Source organism: Sphaerodactylus townsendi, linkage group LG04 (assembly GCF_021028975.2).
Source record: "Sphaerodactylus townsendi isolate TG3544 linkage group LG04, MPM_Stown_v2.3, whole genome shotgun sequence".
NCBI lineage: Eukaryota > Metazoa > Chordata > Lepidosauria > Squamata > Sphaerodactylidae > Sphaerodactylus > Sphaerodactylus townsendi.
Genome location: NC_059428.1, coordinates 154,243,389 through 154,248,934, shown reverse-complemented (window position 1 = coordinate 154,248,934; position 5,546 = coordinate 154,243,389).

Below are 5,546 nucleotides of genomic sequence, written 5' to 3'. Positions count from 1 at the left end.
GGGGGGTGGGGGGGGGGGGGGGTGGGGGGGGGGGGGGGTGGGGGGGGGGGGGGGTGGGGGGGGGGGGGGGTGGGGGGGGGGGGGGGTGGGGGGGGGGGGGGGTGGGGGGGGGGGGGGGTGGGGGGGGGGGGGGGTGGGGGGGGGGGGGGGTGGGGGGGGGGGGGGGTGGGGGGGGGGGGGGGTGGGGGGGGGGGGGGGTGGGGGGGGGGGGGGGTGGGGGGGGGGGGGGGTGGGGGGGGGGGGGGGTGGGGGGGGGGGGGGGTGGGGGGGGGGGGGGGTGGGGGGGGGGGGGGGTGGGGGGGGGGGGGGGTGGGGGGGGGGGGGGGTGGGGGGGGGGGGGGGTGGGGGGGGGGGGGGGTGGGGGGGGGGGGGGGTGGGGGGGGGGGGGGGTGGGGGGGGGGGGGGGTGGGGGGGGGGGGGGGTGGGGGGGGGGGGGGGTGGGGGGGGGGGGGGGTGGGGGGGGGGGGGGGTGGGGGGGGGGGGGGGTGGGGGGGGGGGGGGGTGGGGGGGGGGGGGGGTGGGGGGGGGGGGGGGTGGGGGGGGGGGGGGGTGGGGGGGGGGGGGGGTGGGGGGGGGGGGGGGTGGGGGGGGGGGGGGGTGGGGGGGGGGGGGGGTGGGGGGGGGGGGGGGTGGGGGGGGGGGGGGGTGGGGGGGGGGGGGGGTGGGGGGGGGGGGGGGTGGGGGGGGGGGGGGGTGGGGGGGGGGGGGGGTGGGGGGGGGGGGGGGTGGGGGGGGGGGGGGGTGGGGGGGGGGGGGGGTGGGGGGGGGGGGGGGTGGGGGGGGGGGGGGGTGGGGGGGGGGGGGGGTGGGGGGGGGGGGGGGTGGGGGGGGGGGGGGGTGGGGGGGGGGGGGGGTGGGGGGGGGGGGGGGTGGGGGGGGGGGGGGGTGGGGGGGGGGGGGGGTGGGGGGGGGGGGGGGTGGGGGGGGGGGGGGGTGGGGGGGGGGGGGGGTGGGGGGGGGGGGGGGTGGGGGGGGGGGGGGGTGGGGGGGGGGGGGGGTGGGGGGGGGGGGGGGTGGGGGGGGGGGGGGGTGGGGGGGGGGGGGGGTGGGGGGGGGGGGGGGTGGGGGGGGGGGGGGGTGGGGGGGGGGGGGGGTGGGGGGGGGGGGGGGTGGGGGGGGGGGGGGGTGGGGGGGGGGGGGGGTGGGGGGGGGGGGGGGTGGGGGGGGGGGGGGGTGGGGGGGGGGGGGGGTGGGGGGGGGGGGGGGTGGGGGGGGGGGGGGGTGGGGGGGGGGGGGGGTGGGGGGGGGGGGGGGTGGGGGGGGGGGGGGGTGGGGGGGGGGGGGGGTGGGGGGGGGGGGGGGTGGGGGGGGGGGGGGGTGGGGGGGGGGGGGGGTGGGGGGGGGGGGGGGTGGGGGGGGGGGGGGGTGGGGGGGGGGGGGGGTGGGGGGGGGGGGGGGTGGGGGGGGGGGGGGGTGGGGGGGGGGGGGGGTGGGGGGGGGGGGGGGTGGGGGGGGGGGGGGGTGGGGGGGGGGGGGGGTGGGGGGGGGGGGGGGTGGGGGGGGGGGGGGGTGGGGGGGGGGGGGGGTGGGGGGGGGGGGGGGTGGGGGGGGGGGGGGGTGGGGGGGGGGGGGGGTGGGGGGGGGGGGGGGTGGGGGGGGGGGGGGGTGGGGGGGGGGGGGGGTGGGGGGGGGGGGGGGTGGGGGGGGGGGGGGGTGGGGGGGGGGGGGGGTGGGGGGGGGGGGGGGTGGGGGGGGGGGGGGGTGGGGGGGGGGGGGGGTGGGGGGGGGGGGGGGTGGGGGGGGGGGGGGGTGGGGGGGGGGGGGGGTGGGGGGGGGGGGGGGTGGGGGGGGGGGGGGGTGGGGGGGGGGGGGGGTGGGGGGGGGGGGGGGTGGGGGGGGGGGGGGGTGGGGGGGGGGGGGGGTGGGGGGGGGGGGGGGTGGGGGGGGGGGGGGGTGGGGGGGGGGGGGGGTGGGGGGGGGGGGGGGTGGGGGGGGGGGGGGGTGGGGGGGGGGGGGGGTGGGGGGGGGGGGGGGTGGGGGGGGGGGGGGGTGGGGGGGGGGGGGGGTGGGGGGGGGGGGGGGTGGGGGGGGGGGGGGGTGGGGGGGGGGGGGGGTGGGGGGGGGGGGGGGTGGGGGGGGGGGGGGGTGGGGGGGGGGGGGGGTGGGGGGGGGGGGGGGTGGGGGGGGGGGGGGGTGGGGGGGGGGGGGGGTGGGGGGGGGGGGGGGTGGGGGGGGGGGGGGGTGGGGGGGGGGGGGGGTGGGGGGGGGGGGGGGTGGGGGGGGGGGGGGGTGGGGGGGGGGGGGGGTGGGGGGGGGGGGGGGTGGGGGGGGGGGGGGGTGGGGGGGGGGGGGGGTGGGGGGGGGGGGGGGTGGGGGGGGGGGGGGGTGGGGGGGGGGGGGGGTGGGGGGGGGGGGGGGTGGGGGGGGGGGGGGGTGGGGGGGGGGGGGGGTGGGGGGGGGGGGGGGTGGGGGGGGGGGGGGGTGGGGGGGGGGGGGGGTGGGGGGGGGGGGGGGTGGGGGGGGGGGGGGGTGGGGGGGGGGGGGGGTGGGGGGGGGGGGGGGTGGGGGGGGGGGGGGGTGGGGGGGGGGGGGGGTGGGGGGGGGGGGGGGTGGGGGGGGGGGGGGGTGGGGGGGGGGGGGGGTGGGGGGGGGGGGGGGTGGGGGGGGGGGGGGGTGGGGGGGGGGGGGGGTGGGGGGGGGGGGGGGTGGGGGGGGGGGGGGGTGGGGGGGGGGGGGGGTGGGGGGGGGGGGGGGTGGGGGGGGGGGGGGGTGGGGGGGGGGGGGGGTGGGGGGGGGGGGGGGTGGGGGGGGGGGGGGGTGGGGGGGGGGGGGGGTGGGGGGGGGGGGGGGTGGGGGGGGGGGGGGGTGGGGGGGGGGGGGGGTGGGGGGGGGGGGGGGTGGGGGGGGGGGGGGGTGGGGGGGGGGGGGGGTGGGGGGGGGGGGGGGTGGGGGGGGGGGGGGGTGGGGGGGGGGGGGGGTGGGGGGGGGGGGGGGTGGGGGGGGGGGGGGGTGGGGGGGGGGGGGGGTGGGGGGGGGGGGGGGTGGGGGGGGGGGGGGGTGGGGGGGGGGGGGGGTGGGGGGGGGGGGGGGTGGGGGGGGGGGGGGGTGGGGGGGGGGGGGGGTGGGGGGGGGGGGGGGTGGGGGGGGGGGGGGGTGGGGGGGGGGGGGGGTGGGGGGGGGGGGGGGTGGGGGGGGGGGGGGGTGGGGGGGGGGGGGGGTGGGGGGGGGGGGGGGTGGGGGGGGGGGGGGGTGGGGGGGGGGGGGGGTGGGGGGGGGGGGGGGTGGGGGGGGGGGGGGGTGGGGGGGGGGGGGGGTGGGGGGGGGGGGGGGTGGGGGGGGGGGGGGGTGGGGGGGGGGGGGGGTGGGGGGGGGGGGGGGTGGGGGGGGGGGGGGGTGGGGGGGGGGGGGGGTGGGGGGGGGGGGGGGTGGGGGGGGGGGGGGGTGGGGGGGGGGGGGGGTGGGGGGGGGGGGGGGTGGGGGGGGGGGGGGGTGGGGGGGGGGGGGGGTGGGGGGGGGGGGGGGTGGGGGGGGGGGGGGGTGGGGGGGGGGGGGGGTGGGGGGGGGGGGGGGTGGGGGGGGGGGGGGGTGGGGGGGGGGGGGGGTGGGGGGGGGGGGGGGTGGGGGGGGGGGGGGGTGGGGGGGGGGGGGGGTGGGGGGGGGGGGGGGTGGGGGGGGGGGGGGGTGGGGGGGGGGGGGGGTGGGGGGGGGGGGGGGTGGGGGGGGGGGGGGGTGGGGGGGGGGGGGGGTGGGGGGGGGGGGGGGTGGGGGGGGGGGGGGGTGGGGGGGGGGGGGGGTGGGGGGGGGGGGGGGTGGGGGGGGGGGGGGGTGGGGGGGGGGGGGGGTGGGGGGGGGGGGGGGTGGGGGGGGGGGGGGGTGGGGGGGGGGGGGGGTGGGGGGGGGGGGGGGTGGGGGGGGGGGGGGGTGGGGGGGGGGGGGGGTGGGGGGGGGGGGGGGTGGGGGGGGGGGGGGGTGGGGGGGGGGGGGGGTGGGGGGGGGGGGGGGTGGGGGGGGGGGGGGGTGGGGGGGGGGGGGGGTGGGGGGGGGGGGGGGTGGGGGGGGGGGGGGGTGGGGGGGGGGGGGGGTGGGGGGGGGGGGGGGTGGGGGGGGGGGGGGGTGGGGGGGGGGGGGGGTGGGGGGGGGGGGGGGTGGGGGGGGGGGGGGGTGGGGGGGGGGGGGGGTGGGGGGGGGGGGGGGTGGGGGGGGGGGGGGGTGGGGGGGGGGGGGGGTGGGGGGGGGGGGGGGTGGGGGGGGGGGGGGGTGGGGGGGGGGGGGGGTGGGGGGGGGGGGGGGTGGGGGGGGGGGGGGGTGGGGGGGGGGGGGGGTGGGGGGGGGGGGGGGTGGGGGGGGGGGGGGGTGGGGGGGGGCGGGGGTGGGTGCGGGGGAGGGGGCGTGCGGGGGGGGGGGGGGGGTGGGGGGGGGGGGGGGGGGCTGGGGGGGGGGGCCCCCCCTCACAACAAACACCCTGTGAGGCGGGTGGGGCTGAAAGAGCTCGGAAGAACTGTGACTAGCCCAAGGTCACCCAGCTGGCATGTGCTGGAGTGCACAAGCTAATGTAGTTCACCAGACAAGCCTACTTCCTAGCTCTGGAAGTGGCAGAAGCCCGGGGAATCAAACCCAGTTCTTCTCTCTCTCTGGATTAGTGTCATGCCAGCTTCTTAACCACACTAAAAGCACCCACACTGGCTCTCTGGACTTTTGACAGGATCTTGGGTACCATCACAAAATGACTGCCAGTTGAAGGTGAGGTAGGCTCTTAGCTTTGGGGAGGAGAGGCATATTGGTACCGTGTTTCCCCAAATATAAGACAGTGTCTTATATTAATTTTTGCTCCCAAAGATGCGCTATGTCTTATTTTCAGGAGATGTCTTATTTTTCTGTGTTCTGTTCGTCGGGCATGCTTCCAAACAAAAACTTTGCTACGTCTTACTTTCGGGGGATGCCTTATATTTCGCACTTCAGCAAAACCTCTACTATGTCTTATTTTTCGGGGATGTCTTATATTAGGGGAAACAGGGTAGATGTTGCCAAGGCCAGAACTGTAAATTATGAGGAGACGAACTTACTCTCCAGAAAGAGTGGTGTTTTGTGTGTGATTTTTTGTTGTTGATTCCCAGTCATTTGGAAAGACCGTTCTCTCTGCAGCAGTGAGCAGGTGAAGCCGAAAGGAACCTTTATGTGTCTCTTCCAAATAGCACCTCCCGTTGAATTTGCGTAATTTTCTCCCTTTCTTCCACGACAAGCTGTTATATGTAACATTTTCATGTTGAGTTATAGCTGTTAGGAAACCCGGGATGAGCTTTTCTGAGCAGCTTTGTAGAAGATTATGACAGAAAGCAAAAGGATTGGTTCAGCTGGCAACGTGAATAGAAAGAGACTTAGGAAGTTATGACTGTTTCATCTCCACGGCCCAATTGATAATGGAGTCTATATTCGAAGCTGGAACGGGACGCCAGCCAGGAAATCAGCAAAGAATTGCTTCAAGGGGAAAGACCTCAGTTTTGATTAAAAGGGGGTTATTGTTGTATCAAGTGATTTCTTTTTTGTTATTTCCCTGCAGATTAAAGATGCGGCTTTCAATGGCTGCTACGTTCTTCTGGCTGTACAGA